This window comes from Falco biarmicus, chromosome 9, assembly GCF_023638135.1.
Source record: "Falco biarmicus isolate bFalBia1 chromosome 9, bFalBia1.pri, whole genome shotgun sequence".
Taxonomy (NCBI): Eukaryota; Metazoa; Chordata; class Aves; order Falconiformes; family Falconidae; genus Falco; species Falco biarmicus.
In genome coordinates this window covers 25,534,324-25,556,931 of record NC_079296.1, presented here as the reverse complement: position 1 = coordinate 25,556,931, position 22,608 = coordinate 25,534,324, and the positions used below count along the sequence as shown (strand labels likewise).

The following is a 22,608-nucleotide window of genomic DNA, read 5'->3' as shown; positions in this document are numbered from 1 at the left end:
ATGGCCGGGAGAGCTATCCTGCCCCTGAAGAAACAGCCCATAGTGAGCTGTTGATCTTCAACACCACGCTCCAGGTTTTCCTTGCATATGGAGATGCAACCATGGCCCTTCCCGGGCAAGACGCAGCTCTAGTTCAACAAGGGAATTTAAAGGGAACGCAGCTCCAGGGGGCGGCTGTGGGATTACAGCCGTGCAACACAGCTGCTTATGCACACCCATACACGCGTAACAGCAGCTCCAGCACACAGCCCTTGCTGAGTCACATCACACCACTCGGCACTTCTGCCACCTATCAGACTGATTTGAAGGTGATGTAAAGCAGGTCAGCCAGCGACACTGTTTTCTTACGTTGGTGGAAACAGCAACACAAGCCCAGAACGAGCCCAGGATTTCCCTTGTCCAGCCACATTCCACCCCCAAAACAATCATCTTACAGTAATGCTGTTTGGCCGGAAGCTGTGATAAAAAATGGTTCACACGTGCACGCACACACATGCATGTATATAAAATACACAAATGTTCCCTTTTGACCCTAGAACCTCAAAAAAACTTAAAAAAAAAAAAAAAAAAAAAGAGACAGCTTCTGCTTTCTTATACACGTGCCTTCAGACCAAATGTTGGTCCTGCTGCCTTGATGACAGGTACACAAGACTTCAGCAAACACAGGATGGAGCCATCAAGGGTGACCACTGAGGGTGACTACACAACACCAATGTAACGGAAATCACAGCTAGGCCAGCTCCCGGGCCTTTAAAGCAATTTCCAGGTTTCACATATGGAGTGAGATAAGGATCTGGCAGAGGAAACAGGAAAGCATCCCTCCTCCCTCTGCCCGAGTGCTGCAACAGGAGCTCTCCCTTTATGCCATGGATGCAGAAGCGAAGCTCTCTGTCACCAGCCATGGGGGATGGATAAGAATCACCGTCTTCTCCAATCCTCCCAGGCCACTAGCCCATCTTCCAAGGTGCTGATACAGGGTAATTGCTTATGTGCCTTTAATGATAGAGGATATTCCATGAAAACCCCTAGAGGAATGTTGAGGAACAAGCTTAACAATGCTTTTCTGAGGACTGCGAGGGATTTTGGTAAAAGAAAGGTGCCATCTGATGGCCTGAAAACCATGGAGGACATGCATCCTCACTTTCCCCTCTGCTTGTTAAGACCACATTCAGTGCCCAAGACAGTTTTGCGCCCTGTCTCCTGCAGCCGTTTCATGCTAGTTGAGAACTGGACATGCTAAGTGCAGGCTACTAAGGAGACCTGGGGCCTTTTATAGAGCACTGAGGGTAGGGACTAAGAGCTTGAGTCTGACTCGGTTACCATATCAAACCTATCGCTGCTCCCACCACAGCAGAGACCATCGAGGCTGGCAAAGGAAAAACTTCCCAGGGGCGAGCACATGACTCTCAGCAAACCCAGGTCACCTCTTTGCTGCATCTCATATTTCTGCTCAAAAACCAAGGCACCCAACCTGCCTCCCACAGCACCCATATACACAAGGGTGACACCAGCACTGCCCTGCTTCATGGAGGGGAAATATAACTGTGTAACATTAAGATTTCAGGTCTCCTTTAAATATCTCACCCGTGCAGACATGGCAGAGGAGTCAGAGCCTGGGAAGGAAACTGCTGTTGCCAAATTTCAGGCCAGCCACACTACACTGAAGAATATTTTTCCACGTGTTTGTTGGGGGGTGGGGGGGGTGGGGAAGTTTGTAGCTTCGATCTGAGCAAATTCACAACACAAATATTTCTACTCATTCTTTATCCAACAGCTACTTTCAGATGGAAAACCCATTTGATTAAAAACAGCTCATGACAGATGGGAGCTGACTAGGATCCAAAAGCAACTTCAGATACTGTAATTCTGGCCCCGGGTTCTCACAAAGCAGACGAGACAGGGATAGGAGAAACATATTGTACATGAAAATAAAGATTTTTTTCCTTTAATTATGCATCTTCTCTCCAGAAACTAGAAACAAAACACATATGCCACAGACATCCAGGTTTTTTCGAATTTCATGGCACTTCAGGCTTCCCCATGCTACTCCTCAGAACCCACAAGAACTGTGTATCCCTGAAATTTTTAACAGCCTGCAAGTCTGCTTGATTGAGATCTAGTCCAGACAGGAGTTCATTCTGCTTCAAGAGTCCAGCATTGTTCAGCACTGCATTAAGTGGCACAACACCCCATCACACTAGAGGGGGCAGAGCTGGGTGCAAAAGGATATTATGGGCAAGAGGTTGGATGTGTTTGGTGCATGGAGTGGGATTTGGAGCAGGACCCCACTGCATGGTGGAGATAGAGCCCCAACTCTGACATCCAGGCCCTGCATGAATGAAGCTGCCACTGACTTCAATCAAGCCAGAGCTTCGCAGCACATTTAAAACATTTTTTTTTAATTAAAAATTAAAAAATTTTTTTGAGCCTTAAGTCTCTTCAAGCTCAGCAAGTGACGAACTGGGCAGCACACATATGCACTGACTTCTATTTCATGAGAAGATCATAGCAGGAGCAAGGAAAGCCTTTAATCATAACCTGGAGCTCTGTGAAGCGAGAAATGAATAGGCTCAGAATCTGCCTGGTGGGACGCAGGTGCGAAATCTGAAATGGCTACTGATTTTCTTTGCTTGTTTGTGTAAATCAAATTGCTTCTCAGAAGCCACCATTTAGAATAATGGGGAATAACTGTTTGCTTGAAAAAGATCGGTAAAATGCCAGATCTTAAAAGCAAGGTCTAGAGGTTTCAAAAGCCTTAGATATCACATTTCTCTCCCTCAGAGACCAGAGTTTGGTGGTTATTCGCTTCTGCTGCCTTAGCTGGCCCATAACCTTTTCATGAGCAGCAAACATTACATCAGCTTACCTCATCATTTTTTTGCTCAGATCTTAAAACGGGTCGCTGTGAAAGCGATCAGCTATATCCCACGGGAGAACGAGAAAAGCAGTCCTGGGGAGGCCGAGGTCATGCATTCGCAACGGGACAAGGAGGCAGCAGGAAATATCAGATAAATACAGAGAGCCATCCCACGCTTGAACACCCGGCAGGCCCAGCATCACTCTCACAAGCTGCCTGCAGAGCCAAGGAAGGGCTTTCTGTGGCATCTGACAGCTCCCCAAAACTGAGCCACACAAGCCACCACTCCAGCACGCAGCTGGTCCTGGCCACAGGAGAGTCCCAGGTCCTCAGCATGTTGCTTCTCGAGAAAAGGAGATAAAATCAAAGCATCTTACATGTCTTGAGTGAGCTCTTACATTGAAGCACAGTGTCTTCCTACAGTCCATACATGCACAGAACTCAACTTTAATCGTGATTGCAAATTACAATTCACTGCAATAGCCAATTACTTAAGGTAGAAAGATCTCCTTTATGTATCTGCCCTATTTATGACCTTAAAGAAACTAAAATCCAGCTGCTATTCAAATGCTCCACCTTAAAAATCCTGAACAAAAAAAAGTCCTTAGTAATAAATAATAACTGAAGTACACATTACAAACAACTCACTGCACTATCACTGGGTGCTGCAGCCACTAAGAATGTTCAATTTTTAATTTGACAAATCCAGTCTTTTTTTAGTCTACTATGTATTTTAAAATAAATCCTTCTTCAGAGAAACAAGAAGCAGGCCTGTACAAACTGGATAGTATTAATCAGGAACTGAGCTTGATAAGCAGCTCTTAATATTCACGCTGCATGAAAGATGGTGCAGGATGTCAGGGGGATTTTATCAGCTGCTAATTACTGTTTAATTCTAGCTCTGGGACACTTCCTTTTTACCCACCGCAAAGCAGAAAATCCACTGCAAACTGAAGTTATTACTATCCCTTTACTGCCTACACCAAGCAATGAGGAGAGATGACTTCCTATTACAAAAAGCATTCACTCAAATGTCATTAGGCACAACTTTATCATTGAATGCCTTGTTTTAAATGGAAAATATCCAGTTCCAGCTGGCAGAAACCCCAGAGGTAAAGAATTAAGGTTATTATCACATGACCGATTTTTTAATTGGCTTTTTAGAGGCTCATGTTTTGTTTTCTACAGCCAGATGAGCTGAAATGGAAGATAAATGCCTGCAATAAGCAGTATGATGAGACCAAGACAAGAGCATCCACAAATACATGAGCTATTGGCAAAGACAAGATTGAAGAGCAGAGACTAGAAATATCCCTGCACACGTAAAAGAAGGTGCTGTAGTTACAGTAAACACCAGCCATTAAGAAAGTTTTATGAATGCAAAAAACAACGCCATGGTGCCATTTGTATGCAGGTGCCATCACAATAGCCCCTTTTATCCTGGAGAATGTTGGCTTCTTCAAAGTCTTGTATTAAATGTTGGATGTTTATCCTCCTGTGAATCATGACCGAGTTGGAAAAGACACTCCTCTCCCCTTTCTATATTCAGATGCTATTGCTGCCTGTGAGCTGGAAACTTTCCACTGGCACAGCTCAGCATGTGAGCGCTCCCTGGTCCGCTTCCATGCAAAGTCAGCCCAGCTCCCGCAAGGCTTGCGGCAATTTCAGCTGGTTTATCTAGCTGGTGGAGTTTACGTTAAAACAACTGCAGCATCCCTCCACAAAGTCAACATAATGTCTGTGCCTTAAGTCACCAGAGTACGGGCACTGTATCAACTTACTGTTTCCATAACCATTTTAATGTCAAAGATGTTCCAATAAGCACAGATCAGTGCTGACGCAGATATGGAATGGTAACAGCCTAGGGACAGCACTTTCGGTACCTATGAGGCCAAAGCAGCAAAACTGTTCACCTTCCAGAAGCAGCGTGGTTGATTTCAGGTACGTTCTTCCACCCCACAAGACACTGGCACCAGTAGCCAGGGTTTCCCCAGGCTGAGGGCCCCCAGTGTGCTCAATCCCTGCCCTATACAAGAGCCAGCATGGCAGCAGGGAGAGTAAAATGCCCCAGGAAGCAGCACTAACAGGTAAGCCCTTCTCCTGCGCACATCGCCTGTGCCCTCACTTGGTTTGGATCAATTGTCTCTGGATCCAGTGAGTGCAGCATGGGCTCCTTGCTCAGTCCACCAGCACCCAAAACGCCCAGAAAAGCATGGTGAGACCTGGGCAGTTCTTTTAGAGATGTGAAGTCAGGCCTTCAGCCCCAAGCCCATGGCGAGGCCACCACCAGTGCTATGCAGCGATGTCACCTCTCAGGATGAGAACCTCTGAGGGACCACAACTCAGTTGGGACAGGGCCAAGGAAGAGCTATTTTCAACCCCAGTCTGGAGCTGTTCTCACCCCAGGAATTTGAAGACTGAGCTGAGAAGGCTCGGAAGAACCATGAAACCCAAGCGGCCCCAAACAGGAAAGCTTCTTGCAGGATGGTGGTTGCGGTGGCAGGGCACCTCAGAGTAGTCCCAAGCACGGGGGCTGATGCAGGCTGCACACAGGTGCAGGGTGTCTGGCTTTTTCATGAAGCAGATGTGGTTTCACGGACATCCCTCTACCCGGCTTGCATTTCCATTACCAACGGAGGAAACGTAACTGAGAAAAAACCCAAAACCACCCACGGACCTCAGGGACAAACGTTGCACGTACCTAAGTTTTGGAAGCAAAGCAGAGTCACAGTATGCTGAGAGGGAACGAATCAGACAGCCCCAGCGCTCGCCAGTTCTCATCCCTGAGCAACCACCACACAGGCAATTTAAGTAGGACACAGCAATTCCAGTCTGCATCACAATTTGCAAGCTAATTTACAGTCTAGTTAAACATATGGGGACATGGGATAGTTTTCCTTCCTTCAGTGTTTCCTTTTGTGGATCTTGTTTCAGCTCTGAACAGCAATGCAAGAGGATTAATGCTGCTTCTCTTTTCAGCCACATCACACCAAGTCTGTACAGCTCTGAATCCACCCATACTCAGAGACTCAAGCTGGGTCCTTTCCAGTTTAGAAAGCCCCATCACTACTGCATCCTATATGGGCACAGACCTTCCTCCTGGTAGAGAATTAACCAGGATGAAATCAATTTCTCTTTGCCAAATCCTGGTACTTAAACACAAATGAGAATAGCAAACAACTGCCTCAAGCCAGCCAGCAGACATCCCTGGGAACACAGGAAGAAAAGCTCATTTGAGTATGGAGGCACCTGGCTAGATGTTTTTGCTGGCTTCCTAGCTTTGGGGATGTGGACTAGACAAGTAACAGGGTTGTGTCTGAGTGATGAACCCAGCTCATTATGTTTACACAGGCAGAGTAAGACATAGCCTCCTGCATTTTTCTCATACATTTATGAAGTTTCAAAGACCATGGTTCAAATTTCTATTTAGCCGCATCTTCACCCTTCAGGTTTTTGGCATTTGCTAGCTTGGGTTTTTAAGCACCTTCCTGCTAAGCAGATGCTAAGAAGTCCGACACAGAGTAATAAGCCAAAAGGGGAAAAACCTCCCTGCTGCATTTCTCTGCGTGGCCACAAGAGGCATAAAGAGCTCAACGCGGAGTTTGCACCCCTGATTTCCGACAATTTGAGCGGAGCGCTGCAGAGCTGGAATGGCTGGGAGCCCTGCAGCTCAGTTACAAACCACCTCCAAGCCCCTTGCTGGGCTTGTTTGATTACTTCATTTAACTTCCTTCTTAGGGGGCTATGATCAGAATACGATGTGTTGAATTCTTACAGACATGCAATATCTGTGTTGCATTAGCAGAGCTTCGTTTTTTAACTGATATCCCGGGTCACATCAAAGACCTGTCAAGGCTCCTATCTTATCTCCAACATACTCAATAACTGGAGCTTACAGAAAGAGAATAAGAAACAGAACCAGTAAAGACTGGTCACTCCCCTGCTACCGCCTCCCAGGTTTGGGAAGCAGTACAGCAGCTTCCCTGCAAGGGAAGCCGGCAACATCCATCCGTTAGATTTACATACATGCGTGAAGGAGGGAGAACATCTGCGCAAAGTAAAACATGGACTTGCATTTCTGTTTCCAATCTGTTTCCATCCTCCTGCATTTACTTTCGACATGTGATGGAAATATTTGTGAAGCAGAATAACCACGGGACTGAGTTTCTACCATTTAAGAGTTGACAGATGATTAGAAAACACAACATCTAAGCCTACAGAGCATTAGAACAGTAGAGTGACAAATGTTAAGATGGAAACAAGAACATACAGGCTCTCTGTGAAACCTGGCTCCCTCATGGCCTTCTCAAATACCCAACCTGGGTCTGAAAGAGGCTGTCGATGGCAAGCAAACTAAAATAATCCAGCTGCATTAGAAGGTAAGAAGTTTTCACCTTACTGCCTCTTAAATCTGGATACCACCTGAACAAGAAACTATTGTAACTCAGTGCTTGTGTCTTTTTCCCCAGAGGGTGGTTGGTGTTTCATGAAGACCCCCAAAATATGAGAATGTCATGGTGGAAGAAGAGAAGAGAAAAAATAAAGAGAATTAGGAAAAGCAACAGTCAACAGACAAAACAGACCCTTGAATTTCAAGTCCTTCAAGTAAGTTTCACTGAAAGGTTTTGAATACAAAAATTGCATCAATTTCACAAACTGGTTTTAGAAACTGATTTGTAGTTGAAGTTGTTCTGAGAAGAAACACATCACCCTGAAGAGTCGGCTCAACGGAGAAGTCCTCAGAGCCAGTGCTGAATGTGGAGCGAGGTGGACATCCCTCTAGCCAGTCACTTCTCATCTCTTACAGCCATTGTGTTGGTCACATAGTAAAGGACAGATACAAAGGAAAAACAACACTTTTAAAAAATTATTCTCAAACCTGAAGATAATTGCATCCTCCTGAAGTTATTCTCTACACAGAAACGGATCTTAAAAACTGACCCAAAACTGTCTTCATCCCACTTCCACTGAAATTTGTTTTAATAGGAAAGTATTGAGCTATGAACTCCTTTAAAATGTCTCCTTAGTTTATAACACATCTCTCTAGCTTCAGCTACAAGAGGTCACTCCTCTGAATGGTGCTGGACAGCAGAGTGCAACATTTGAAAATTAAAACCAGCACTGGTCCAAATGGGTGCAACCTGCGTTTGTTTTTGACTGCCATCACAGAGTCATCAGACACATGGAAGCCAATGGGAAGAGTTTCATTCCCTTCATGGTGCTGGATCAGACATCACATGAATTACTAAAATATCAGAAGGGTGCTGCCAAATCCCAGAGACTTAAGAGAGAAGTAGCCGAAGTGATTCTGGCACAAGAGGAATCGACTTGGGGGATGTTCAAAATAGGATGAGTAGAGCTCTGCTCGCATTTCAGGCAAAGAGATTTTTGTCATCAAGTGCCCTGGGGGAAGGGATGCAGGACAGTTTGGTCAAATGAGAACTAACAAGAACCTGTTTGCTCTTGTGTTAAATGTATCAAGATCAACGAGATACAGAGAGAGAAAGTATGATCTGGAAATTGCTGTTTTCCAGTTAACACCAAATCTCACACATCTTTACACAGTTATTTTTGCCTGCGGGAGATCTCTCCAAGCACCTTCCTTTCTGCTCTAAGAACAAGGATCTGTCTACGTTGTACCAGCAGGGTTGTACTGTGATGTTTTCCCAACTACGAAGCTCGTATACAGTGCTAGAGTGTACACAGCCTGTGGCCGCATGAAGACAGAGCACACAGTGATTCCGCTGACCCTATTTCATGTACAGAGTGAGCAGATTTTTGCACACTGTAGGTATGTAGCCTTATTTACACAAACAACAGAAGTGCCCTGTGCAGTCAGCCTTACAATTGCAAAGAGGTGTTGTCAAAATCCAACCTCCCTTGCAGCTTCTCATGTTTGGGATTCCTGCTCTGCACCAACACTTGCATATAGTTTATATTAGCATGCAAATCTTCCAGCTTTGATTTGTAACCTTACATATGACCCCCAGATGCAGTGTTGGAAAAGCAAAGCAAGGGCCTGGGAAAGGGAGAAAAACTCCTCCAGGCCCTTCCAGAACAATGACAAAGCTCTGGGACATTCTTAGTCCAAATAATGGAAATTCTCCTGGGATTTTACCATAGAATAGTGGGATAATTTTGTTTTCTTCTCATTTTGAGTAGAGGGAAACAAAAAGTTCATGTAAACCAAGAGACCCTCAGATTCACAAAGCAAGACCTGAGGGGTACAGTACTTTCAGTGTGATCAACAATCCCTGACAAAAAAACAACTCTGAAAAACTTCTAATTTCTATATAGTTTGTGCAACTACATTTTTCATGCATGACTGAAGGATAAAACTTAAGGTGAAATCAACTAGATCAACCAGCAAAGCATCACAGAATTGCCAGCATAACACATGGATAGATGAGTATTTGCATTTTAATTGCAAAATGGACCCATCCTCAAAACATAAACACCATTAAACAAACATGTAATGCACGTAAATCTTTAATTGTACTGCATGACAATACATACATGAGACTGAACGTACTTGTTCTTTACAGGACAATCCTGACAACGAGAAACCAACTCTTGGAAAGAATGGAACAAATCTCCCCAACCCCAGAAAGATGCAATGCTGAGGTCACTGGAAGAACATCTTTCACTGCAGTAACTTTTAACTTCAAGCTTCAAAGAAATCCATGTTTCTTGTGGGGAAAAGTGTGAAGAAAGAAAACTATTTTGTGTCCTAGTCTGGCCAAGAACACCTGAATCACACTGTGAAACACCAAAGAGGCGGCAAATGCAGAGCACCCTCATTATTCCTCCCAGTGCTTCTGGTGAAGGCAGGAAAACTGATGCAAGAGTCCTGCGCAGAACAGCTTCCCTCCCATCAGGGCATGGCGCTGAATTTAACACAAAATTACCTTCTTCCTGTGGAACTCCAGGGTTTTCAGGAAGATACTCTGCCAAATCCTCACACCCTCAATCACTGACTCTTTGCTAAGCTGAACTATTGTCTCTGCCCTTTCCTTCCCTCCTACTCTTCTCACAACCATCCTCCTTTTCCCTCCTTTCCCACGCTTGGCTTCCTGCCTTCCCACTTGCAGGAACACCCTCTCCTGCCCCAGATGCACAGGACTATCATGGACAGCATAAACCCATCCCTCTCCAACTCTGCAGTTTGCACCCTGGGCCACACACAGGCACAGAAACACGTAGCCATCTTCACTGGTTTCCAGATCGCATTTATTCAGCACACTGGGCTGTGGCTTCTGCAGATGGGAGAGCACTGCTCTGCCCTACCAGGATAGATATGGAGGAGATGCTTTTTCAGCCTGGAGCAATACTTTGGTTTAGGCATTTCTGCTCAAAATGTCACTCCCCCTTTAAAACCTGCAAATATAAGGATCCTTTGGTAGCAAAATATATTTAACTGCTGAGCACAGGGACAGCTGCTGGTCAGGACAGTCACACTGTCTAACTTTGTCCCCAGCTGAGGAGTTGGGAGATGAGTCTCCAGACTGTGCTGCAGCCAGAGGAGAAAGTCCCCAAGTTGTGCTACTGACCTGCACTGCTGACCAAAACAGCCCGCTTCTCCCCAGACTGTATATGGGGTACAAAGGAGATGGGCCCCTAAACGGGATATAAAACGTGGGTACATGGCTGTCATCATCACTTGTAACCCTACTGCCAAAGGACACAACCACCAAATCATCCCCCACGCCTGGTTCACATATGGGCACACGCCATCACCTGCTGTAAGCCTGGACTCTTTTGGTGCAGGGAAGAACATCCCCAGGGATTTTCGGTCACCCTGGGCTGGGCTTTGTCATTCACACAGCTTGCCCCCGTAACAAACCCCATGCCTCCTCTGGAGACATGCACTGCTGTTTGGTAATGCGCTTCCCGTCAGAGCTGTCAGGGGTGGCAGTGATGGCGACCACACTAATTCCTTCCCGTTTACCTATCACAACCCAGCCACAAGCCACACATACCCCAGGAGTTACTCATTTTTGGAAAGAAAGTGTGTGGCTGCAAGTCAGCATGCGTCACCTTAGAAATAAGCCTTTTAAGGCCATGCCTATATTATGTGTTCTATCAAAACCAGTAATAAAATACAAATCAGCAAAATGACTGTATGCATTTACATTTCTGTCAAATTCAGGGTTTCAATCCCTTGGAACAATAAACAAACCTCTTCAGTCCCCAAGCCTGAATATTTTCCCACTCTTAGACACTTAAAGGGAATTATTAATGTTCGAGAGATAGAAACTTGTATTAAATCTGCTTAAGTGACAACCCAAAGCCCAGAAAAATTACTGTCTGTAACAGCAGGCTCTCAAGAACTAATACAGCTGCACTCTACACATACAGCATCTGGAGACAGCACGAATTTGCTAGGCAGGATTTGGGGAAAAAAGTCCTAGTTCTATGCACCCCAAGGTCAGGATCTCAAACCGGCCAAAGCTGCTCATCTCAGATCCTTCTCTAGGTATGTGGCTAGGGTAGACATCCATCTCTGGAGGTGCCTCTTCCTCCACCTGCAGGAGGATCCTATGTTAGATAGGCATCTAATGTCTACAAGGCTGAAGTTAAGGTAGATGTACAGTAAGGAAAATCTACACGGTGCAGAGATGCCCAAATTGATGCTGACCTGTGTCTCCTCCATGATGCAGCATTATCAGTCCGTGGTGGTCCACAAAGCAGCCTGGCTGGGTTAGTCCCACTCACTCCTAAGAGCCCCACATCTACGTATGGCATGTTAGCTCCAGTACACCATCACTTGGATGCGGATGCTGTGCTTGATGGGACTTTGGAACACCACATGTTTCTGTGACAGCCACTGGGTCCAACTGCTAGCAACGTAACACTTCCAGTTGCCACATCCTTTCAAAAAATAAGCATTTGACTCCAATCCTCATTCAGAGGATTTAAAGTTTTTAAGCTAGGTCACCCCCGAGCTATTTAAAAGTCCAGTTTATGAAGTGCTAACACAGGAACAAGCTGGAGGCACCACTGCAATTTACCATGAAGCACATATCAAAGATAATAAAACGAAACAGCATCCTGAGAGCAGGCCAGGCCTGACTGCCAGCGCACCACAGCCCGCACGGGCATGGGATCGTAGGCAGCATGTGCGTTTAGTGACCTTGGACAGAAGAGGAACTTGTACTCACGGAGTTTGGGAAGAGCACAGGCTTTTTTAAAGAGATGCTTCCTCTTAGACTTGGCTGGGCTGCCAGCTTCAGAGCAGCACTCTCAACACGCAGCTGCTTTGCCAGCACCCCCCCAGGCACAGGCACGGGATGGGGCTGATGGGCTGGACAGTCAGTTTGGCCGACAAGCACAGAAACACTCTCCCACCCTGCAGGTGTCCTGAGAGACAGGCAAGCAAGCAGCAACTTTTGTCCCACCCTAGGGCAGCGAATGGGTTACTCCATCCCTGAAGCAAGCTGCAGGTTGAATGTATCTCCTGCCAAGCCTTTCGTTAATAACGATCCGATTCAAAAATCCTTTCCCTAAGCACTCGCTCTTACGGCGTGGATCTGAAGCAGAAGACTGATAAAGATGGATGTGCTCAACAACTTCTTGACCCATTTCAGACTTCAAACCTTGTTTGCTGCTCCCAGGCACCAACCATTATTGCCCCAAATGTTTCCAGCAGGTAACAGGAGCAGTGCAGATACAGCAGAGCCTCTATAGTACCTAAGGTGTCCTTGGCTTTTTGCTAGGACCAGGGATCTGCTTACAGGTAAGGATACACTGAAATCAGCTGTGATTAGAAAGATGCAAGTCCTGTCCTGAACACCCACAGCTTTGCTTGCCAAAATAAAAAGAAGCAGCAGCATCAAGTCCTGTAGCTATCTCTGCTTGAGGGCTGAGCCAGCCACGGGGGCAAGCTGAACCGAAATCACTCATGCTACACCTGCAGGGCATGAAGCAGTCGGCTGAATGCCACAAAATGCATGAGGTGTGAATTACAGTATCGTAACTCATGCCCTGAAGTGTCTTACTGCAAAATGGCTCAGGGCAGAGCTAGGATTTTTTTTCAGTGTTGTAATTCCCCTGCCTCTTTTCTCTCTCCCACAACTGCCCTTTGAGCAGAGATACATCCAAAGAGGATCAAATCTCACCCTCCTCAGCCCTGTGAAATGTGAGCAAAACGAGCAGGGCTTGGCCCACTGTGCCTTTTCCTTAAGGCTTCAGTAACATTAAACTAATAGTCTTCAAATACAAACCACTCGTTGCCTTGGAACAACACGAAGACAGATGTAAAACCACCCAGTTCATGGACAGGTGTTATCAATGGGCTCTGGTAAGAGCCACAGCATCCTGCTCCCTGACAGAGTGCCTCCATTCCCACCCGCCTCCGCACACCGCTCTGGCCCAGGAGCGGACGGGCTGCCACTGAAACCAAGGCCAGATGCAAAGGAAGGTCTCCAGGTTCAAGCCCCACAGTCTCCATGGACCCAACTCCATTTGCAGCCTGTTGATGTGAGCTGGCTCTCCACTGGGAGGTCCCTGGGTAGAAATAAACCCTTGCCCACGCACCAGCAAATGCATTATTAAGTGAGAGGGGATGCCCTCAGCAATGCCACTGGGCCACTTGCCCTTGTCTGCCTCAGGCAGAAGAAGCAGATGTCCTGGGCATCCCCTGGGTGCTGTGATGGGGCAGTTCATCACTCTGGAGGCCAGTGGGATATAGCTTCCGAGGTTAAAACAAAAAAAGAAAGAAAAAGAAAATCCGGGGCAGGGATCTGCTCCTAGGTCAACTAAAAACTAAATCACACTGGAAGCAGCAAGCAGGGAGGAAGCCTCCCACAAAACCCACCCAACCTTGTCTGAAACAGCCACCGTGGAAGAGACAGTCAGACAAAATGAAGGCAGGAGCTCTTCCAGATGAGAAAGCCACAGGCTCGGGTGCCAGAGACACACTATTAGGCTCCCACAGTCTCTCCTTTCTCTGTTAACCACCCAAATTGCTCTTGAGGGTAAGTGAAGGAGGCCAGCTGGAGAACTCACCAGTAGTTTTAGTGCAGGATAACCACCATCCCTGAGACATAGCTGACCACAGGGCAAAACCACTGCTCCCATCAGCATTCTCCAAAAGCATCTCAGCAAGCCCAGGAGCACCCTGGGTGCAATAGACAAGAGCAAAACCTGGGCCTACACACCCGGAACCCATGTTGTCCCTGCTCCAGATAAGATTTCTGCTTCCCTGGGCTGCCTGTAAGGCTTCTGCACCAGCAACAGAAACACAGCCAAAAGTTCCTCATGGCTTGTAAACACAGACCCACGCCTCACCTGATGGTAAGATGGTGGCCTGATGCTTCCAGTTCTTCATGGCAACAAAAAAAATCTCCCGAACAATCACCCCTTTCTAAACATTCAGACGATCAGTGTTTTGCTCTGGTCCCGTGGATAAATGCCATCTCCTCAAGAGAGAAAATCTTCCTGGAAAGCACAGGGCAGAGACCGAATGGTCTGCGGAGATCACAACAGTGATCCCTTGGAGGCTCAGCCTGCCAAGGCACCGAAGGACATGCTGCCCTTCAAGAAAGGGCTTAAATTCCAGAGATTTCAACGGGATTTAAGCCTATGCTTAACTCTGTTGCTGACATGCAGCCTCTGACTATTGAGCTCCTCCTTTTTGTCACTTTGTCCAAAGAAGCAACAAATTACAGCCCCTGGACTTGCACAACTGTTGATTTGCGGGCTCTGTTGAAAATCCTGACTCCTCATGACTATCATCCTTCCACCATAATTTTGGGCTTTCCCAAAAACCGGTCCGTGCAGTCGGTCTACAACCCTGACCAAGTATGATCATGCTCTTCCAGCCTGCACAGATGAGCAGGAACCCTCTAGCCCAACATTTCCCCGACTCCAGCACACATGAATTTCTCCGATAACCTCATTTCACACATCAGTTTACATCCTGCCAACTTTCAGCTAGAGAAGACTGAATCCTCTCCAGATTGGCTCGTTTCTTGCCACAGCTGCAGCAGCCTACACACATTTTCAACTCCTGTTAAACCACCCTAGCTGTGGATGCCAGTTGTACAGCCCAGGGAGGGGTCTACAGCCCCCCCTCCATGGTGGCAAGAAAGCCAGGTCATGACTGCAGTCACTCAGCAGCCAGGACCCCGTGGAGAGGCTGCCATGTGGCTTTGGTCTGTCAGCTGCACTGCCTCTTCACTTGTAACCACAAAGAGCCGCAGCCAGCGAGCATGTCACCAACTCTCCAAGTCAGCAAATCACTACTGCAGTGAGAAATCATGCACACAAAAATACAGAAAACAGTGTCCTGGCTTCAGCTGGGATAGAGTTAATTTTTTTCTTAGTAGCTGGTGCAGGGCTGTGTTTTGGCTCTGGTGTGAGAACAATGCTGAGAGCACACCGATGGTTTGTGTTGTTGCTGGCTGATGTTTATGCTAAACCAAGGACTTTTGGGTTTCCTAGGCTCTGCCAGAGAGAGGGCTGGAGGGGCACGGGGAACTGGGAGGGCAGGCAGCCAGGACAGGTGACCCAAGCTAAGGGGTATTTCATACCATACGACGTCATGCTGAGTATATAAACTGGAGGAAGAAGGAAGGGGGGACATCTGGCATTGTGGCGTTTGTCTTCCCAAGTAGCTGTTACCTGTGATGGAGCTGTGCTTTCCTGGAGATGGCTGAGCCCATGAGATGCCTGCCCATGGGAAGTGATGGATGAATTCCTTGTTTTCTTTGCTTGCATGCACAGCTTTTGCCTTACCTATTAAACTGTTCTTATCTCAACCCTTGAGTTTTACACTCCTTTCTGATTCTCTTCCCCATCCCTCTGGGTGAGGGGGACTGAATGAGCAGCTGTGTGGTGCCTGGATGCCGTCTGGGGTTAAACCACGACAAACAGAAAAATGTCACACTTCTTCTAGCTGACTAGCCCCATTTCTGGCCCAGGGATTTAAGGAGCAGGACAAGCGAAAGAGACTGAAGGATTTTTTTCAGGAGTTCAGAGAAATCTCATTTATGAGAGGGGTACCAATTCCCACCTGAAGACCTAGTCACTCAACAGGTCCCCCAGCCCACTTGGAAACACCTGTCAGGCCAACTGGAGACCCAGTTGCTTTCTCACTGACATGGGAGCCCTCCTTAGCTCAAAAACTTGACTCCAAAACACCACTGAACTGCAAATCTGCTTGGCAGAGTAAATTATAGAAGCATGATTTAAAAGCGAGCTCTGAAGCTAGGGAGCTCAGCCAACTGCTGCATCTGGCCATAATATTGAGAGTCAATCCCCCAGTTAATAACCTCAGACTCCATCGAGGTGTGACATTAAAACACAATCCAAATAATATCCCAGCCATGTCACTTTATTCTTTTTCCCCTTGAAAGGACATCTGGCATGCAAGACTTGGGTTTTCCCTCATTCCAGGGAAACCTGTAGCAACATTTTCCAAAGGTTTCTGTTCCCTAACCAGGGACTAGAAGGGATGCAGTCAGTTCATGCACAGCTCCTAACATTTTTCTAACCAGCTGGACTCCCATTCCCTTCTCTTCCCCCCTCTCCCATGGAGAAACACAGTTGCTACAATCAGCCTGTAGCTGGGGAGGGGAAGGAAATGCCATTCCTATTGTTGCCACTCCAAAATCAGCATCTGACAGTGGCAGGCTGCAATGAACCTACAATTTCCTTTAGGAAGGTAAAAGCATCTCTCCCATCTCACATATAAAAACTCGCCAGGAACAAGTATCTCAGTCTGGACATAACTAGTTATAGAAACACTCTGTAGATCTGTTCCTAAACCAAACTCAAGCAGAGCTTCCTCCATGTCCATGCTATTGCATGTACCTCTGTGACCCCTTTAGAAAAACAATTTCAAGACCTCTCCGGTAAAGCAAACACTGACTTCAGTTGCACGGTACAAGGGATGCAGCTCTCATTCTTCCAGCCTTTGTTGCCTACTAGGAGGCAACAAACATGTTAAGAACTGAAAACATTTGTGCATCCTTCCCTGTTTTTTGGTTGCCATGAGCTGGAATTTTCTTCCAGCTTTGTGTTCTTTTGATTTTTCCAATTGCCAAGAAACTACCTTTTCCCCAAAAGCAACTGTGGAAATGGGTTTGGATATCTATCACAGCTCCAACAACCTTACTGAACACCTCACAATGAAAACAGGTAGGACTCAGACCAACCCAGACATCATCTAGACTCCTACCCTCAAGTGAGCACAGGACCAAGGACCATCGATGCCAGTGGGATGGATGTGAGGATGGAGACCATGAGAGGCCCAGTCTGAACTATAACTGCAAAACTTAATGGAGCTGTTTCCCAAACTTGAGAACATGCCCTTAAAAAGAACCATAGCATTTCCAGAGTAAAACTGATTCAATGCTACCTGAAATGGAGTCACATTTGGAAGCTCTACTCCAGGAACAAATACAACCATCCCTGGCTCAGAGCCAAGGGGACAGCATCTGGATGTGAGGGGGGTGGGAGAGACTTTTCCAAGAGGGGGAGATAAAGACTTCAGGAAAAGCCTGTGCTTAGGTCTTAAAGAACCATTAAACAAAGAGGTGAAATGCAGAGGGAATTCATAAACAAACATCCCTTGGAAACACCAACATCAGCACACACAGCTGGGACAGGTAAACTCAACAGTGCCAGGCACAAGACAGAAGAAAAAATGTTTTGAAGGCAAAAAACTTTTTTCCAAGAAAAAAAGAGCAACACGACTATAAAATATAGTGCATTTTCGTACCAAGTTTATTTTGAGCCTTGAGCTGCAGACAGTACTCTCCTAGACTGCCAAGCTGGCTACTGTGCTCCTCTTCACTCTGCAATACTTATTTGATTGGCAAGATACTATTTCAGACCTATAAAACCCTCCTGGAACATGCTCCCAATAAACTGAATTCCTTTTCTACCTAATCATTTTATTTGCCTAATTATTAGCAGTACTTGGAACAAACTGAACACCACAGGCAGAATCCAACAGGGTCCAGTCCCTGCCCAGCAGCTATTTATACACCACCCTACGAAGGACCAGGACTGAGGCCTCCAGCTCAGCTCCTCGTGCTGAGGCTGGGCAGCAGAACAAGCAGAAGGCTCCTAGAAGTGTGCTGGGGATCTGCCTACCGGTGGGCATGATGTACTCCCAAGGCTGATAACATCTGACTCAACTTCTATGTCCTACATTGGCCTAGAAAAGATGCTCTCTTTGGGTACTTGCCTTCACGGAGTACTACGTCCCGTCTATCCACTGCAACACAGGCAAGTGTGCTCTTACAGAGCGCGACGTCCCTCTGCAATGAAGTTGCCCTTTGGCAGGAATGAGGCCGAGCAGTAGCTGTAAACGCCCTATACAAAGCAAAAAAGTACACCCCCTGCGTTCCTCTGGTAGGAACTGGAAGCATAATCTGGATGCAGTACCCAGGAGACTGAACTGCTCTCCAGCCCATACAGAAGCTGCACAGTAAGGGCAGGACTAGTCAAACCCAGATAAAACCCAGTCTAGGTGTCCCTCAGAGCAGAGACGAAAATTTGGAAGTTGGAGGACGGTTACTCACAGAAATGAGGGGCGAACAGCTGTGTGAAGCAAGTATCAAGGGCACTTAATCTTTCAGGTAACACTGAAATAATACTAATACAGGCCAGTATTAAGAGGGCATGTTGCTGAAATGCAGCAGCATATCAGTGCATCCCACTCAACCAAAGCTGCCCCTACAAGCAGCAGAATAAACTCACCGGAGCCTCTCTGTGGCACACTCAGATCCTGAGGGATATAAAAACCCTTTTGACTGGCCTGGCACAGGGGAACAGCAGCTCAGTCACGCACAGGGATTTTCTCTTAAAACACTTCTCATCTCCCTCCATGTGCAGGCATGCAGACACACACATTCTCCCAGCCCAGCACGGATGGGATGTCCCAATACCAAATGCTTCAGAAAATTCAAACACTAGACACGTCTGATGGGGAGAACAACACAGGCTTCAGCATCATGGGGGCAGGAAGACCTCCTAGGTCCCCATCCACCTCCTACTCCACCTCCTCTCCCATGGAGCCCAAGGTGCTATTTCCACTGAAGCCCTGTGTTTCCACACAGCCAGGTTTGAGACCCAGGGCAAAGGCAATCCTGAGATGCACCTGCTCTGCACAACGTGCAGAGGGCAACAGAGATGTCCCCAGAACAGGGAACACAAGCCTTAAAATAATCTTAAGTGTGGGGGAAAAAAAAAAGAACAATATCCTGAAGCATAAACCCCCTTAAAGCACATTCGCTTCACAGTTGCTGGAATAGAAAGCCAAAGCCCTGGAGCACTGCCAGCCAGTCAGTCAGTACTTCTATGACTGTATCAAAGCACATGGTAAAAACAAAAAGCTTAAGGGTCAAACTCAGCGCTGGGATTAGTAACCAGGCTGAAGTGAATAACGTGATACCAGGTCTGAACAAGATCCTCTGATCACAGGCACTCAGAACATGTTTGTTTTCTACACAGACAGCACTCATGCCTGAAAACCCATGTGCCAGATTCTTCAGCCCACTCAGGTGGGGAGGACTTTGCGCAAGATTTCTAAACACTCCACTAACCAGTACCAACAGAGTGTGCAGATGTCTCAAGTTAGCACATCACCCAGAGGAGCACTCTCCAAGCCCTTCCCTCATTGCTATTCCAGACCCCTACTGCAGAAGCTGCCCCTGCCAGGGATGGCCCCCACAGCAGTGCAGTATTTCCAAATATCCCTGTGTTTGGCACCACCCAGGGTACCAACATGCTGCAGGTTGGAGCCTGCAAGCCCTGAGAAAAGAGGGCTCCCTTCTGGGTAGACTTCAAGCTCTTACCAAGCGAGCTAAAGACAGGTATTTTTAATTTATTCAGTATATTTATTCCCATCTACATGAAGGACAGGAAGGAGGACCCCAGGAGCTACAGACCTGTCAGCCTGGCCTTGGTGCCAGGGAAGGTTATGGAGCAGATCACCCCGAGTGCCATCACGCAGCATGTGCAGGACAGCTGGGGGATCAGGCCCAGCCAGCATGGGTTTATGAAAGGCAGGTCCTGCTTGACAAACCGGACTTCATTCTACAGCAAGATGATCCTCTTAGTAGATGAGGGAAAGGCTGTGGATGGTGCCTACCTGGACCTTAGTAAAGTCTTTGACACCATCTCCCACAGCATATCCTGGAGAAACCGGCTGCTCATGGCCTGGGTGGGTGTGCTCTGCACTGGGTAACAAGCTGGCTGGATGGCTGAGCCCAAAGGGTGGTAGTAAATGGGGCTACATCCAGCTGGTGACTGGTCACGAGTGGTATTCCTCAGGGCTCAGTGCTGGGGCCAGTCCTGTTTAGTATCTTTCTCAATGATCTGAACAACGGGATCAAGTGCACCCTCAGCAAGTTTGCAGGTCACACCAAACTGGGCAGGAGGGAGCGCTGACCTGCCAGAGGGCAGGAAGGCTCTGCAGGGGGGTCTGGGCAGGCCGGGCCGGTGGGCCAAGGCCAATTGCATGGGGTTCAGCCAGGAGCAGTGCCGGGTCCTGCACCCGGGTCACAGCAACCCCACACGGCGCTACAGGCTGGGGCAGAGCGGCTGGGAAGCTGCCGGGCAGGAAAGGCCCTGGGGGTGCTGGCTGATGGCCGGCTGAACGTGAGCCAGCAGTGCCCAGGTGGCCAAGAAGGCCGACAGCATCCTGGCCTGTATCAGAGACAGTGTGGCCAGCAGGACCAGGGCAGTGCCCGTCCCCCTGTACTGGGCACTGGTGAGGCCGCACCTGGAACACCCTGTTCAGCTTTGGGCCCCTCACTTCCAGGGGGACACAGAGGTGCTGGAGCGTGTCCAGAGACGGGCAACGGAGCTGGGGAAGGGGCTGGAGCACAAGGCTGATGAGGAGCGGCTGAGGGAACTGGGGCTGTTCAGCCTGGCCAGGAGGAGGCTCAGGGGGGACCTTGTTGCTCTCTACAGCTCCCTGACAGGGGCTTGCAGGCAGGTGGGGGTCGGTCTCTTCTCCCAGGCAACAAGTGACAGGACAAGGGGAAGCAGCTTCAAGTTATGCCTGGGGAGGTTTAGACTGGATATTAGGAAAAATTTCTTCATGGAAAAGGTGGACAAGCACTGGAACAGGCTGCCCAGGGAGGCAGTGGAATCACACCATACCTGGAGGTGTTTAAAAAAAATGTAGATGCAGCGATTAGGGACATGGCTTAGTGATGGACTTGGCAGTCCTGGGTTAATTGGATGATCTTAAAGGTCTTTTCCAACCTGAATGATTCTGTGATTCTCATATAAGTAATCAGCCAACTTATGCTGATGGATTTAACAGAAGAAGTTACTTCAGAGATTAAGAGAGACCATGGGGTCCTTTCATGCTACACCAGAAACTGCTGAGAAAGGGCATCCATCTCAGCAGGAGATCCCAGTCCCAGCATTGCCCACAGAAACTGCCTCCATGACCGCCAGCAGCATACACACCCTGAACAAGCCACCTGGGAGCCCTGCTTTCCCAAAAGCCAGCACAGTCACTACAGGGTGACAAAATGGTTATATAACTGGGATGCTACCTGCTGTCACTGCTGCAGCTCAGAGCACAAAGGGATTGCACTAACTCTGAGCTGAAATTAGCCTAGAATTAGCAACCATCAGAGACACCTCACCCTGCAGACTCAGCACTCTGTGCCTTTGTCACCTTTGTCCTGATAAGGCAGGAGGCAACAATGATGGGCACATGAGCTTGGGAGATGGACAGGGGGCACTGGCAGGTGGTGGCATATCCCCTGCTGCCTGGCAGGAGCTGAACAGCTCCAGCAGGTCCTGGTGCCACCTCCTGCCATCGCAGTCCCCTTCTGCATGGCCACAGAACCAGGGCATCCAAAGCAGACCTCGCTTTCAGCTAAATGTCTCCTTTATCTGAGAAGACAGGAGGTTTCCCTATCAAACAGTCTCCAAGAGTGAATTTTAATGGAAGAGATCAGAGAGAAGCTTAAAGCTTGGGTTGTTTGTTTTAAACACTGGATGTTCCCTTGGCTTGGTTATTTTGGCCGTTGATTAAGCCCCCTTTTATGTTACATGTAGAGATAATTTCTTCTTTTCTGTGGCAAGGCTGATCAAAACTGGGAGTGATTTCCTTCCAAAATAGTTTTGGGTTTTTTTTTAAAACTAAATAAAATGACTTATTTGTTGCATTCAGTATTTTTAAACAGTACTTTTAGTTTCTGCACAAGATGTACAGTTTTATTCCAGAGGATGTAGATTGAAATAAAAGTCTTTTTCCACCTGTCTTTCATCTGGAAAAAAAAAAAAAACCAACCTTTTTTTAAGGTATTAGCATTGACTTAACATGAACTGCAATGACAATTCTTCAGTTCATGTTATTGCACTAGAACAAAATGCACATTTTTTCACCCGGAGTGGTTTTAACTGCAGACAGGAGCTCTCTCACAATGGGAATTAAGGACAATTTGGGGACTACGTTTTGCACAGTGGAAGTTTTTGACAAGTACATGTCACTGTGACTAATTTGCATGAAATGACAAAATTACAGTTGTAAAAAAGCACCAAAGGAGGAGACAACTATGAAAAGAAAGAGAAAAGCCTACTCTCCCCTGTTCAAGCTGTCCACCACCCATCACTTGTGTCCCTAAGCTCCAACCTTATTTCACACAAGCTGCCAAAAATCTCTCATCCTGCCAAGCACTGAGCATGCTCTACTCCCACACACCTCTCTCCATCACCAAAGGCTTGGTGGATTTGGGGCTGCAGCTCAGCCCCAAAAACATAGTGAGATTGCA

At 47.3% G+C, this 22,608-nt stretch overlaps 1 protein-coding gene across 2 annotated transcripts in view; it reads right to left on the bottom strand.

Annotated features, from left to right (window-relative positions):
- Window positions 1–22,608, bottom strand: part of SH3PXD2A (SH3 and PX domains 2A) — a 272,044-nt gene that overhangs the window by 224,810 nt on the left and 24,626 nt on the right. The gene's annotated exons all lie outside the window — the stretch shown is intronic.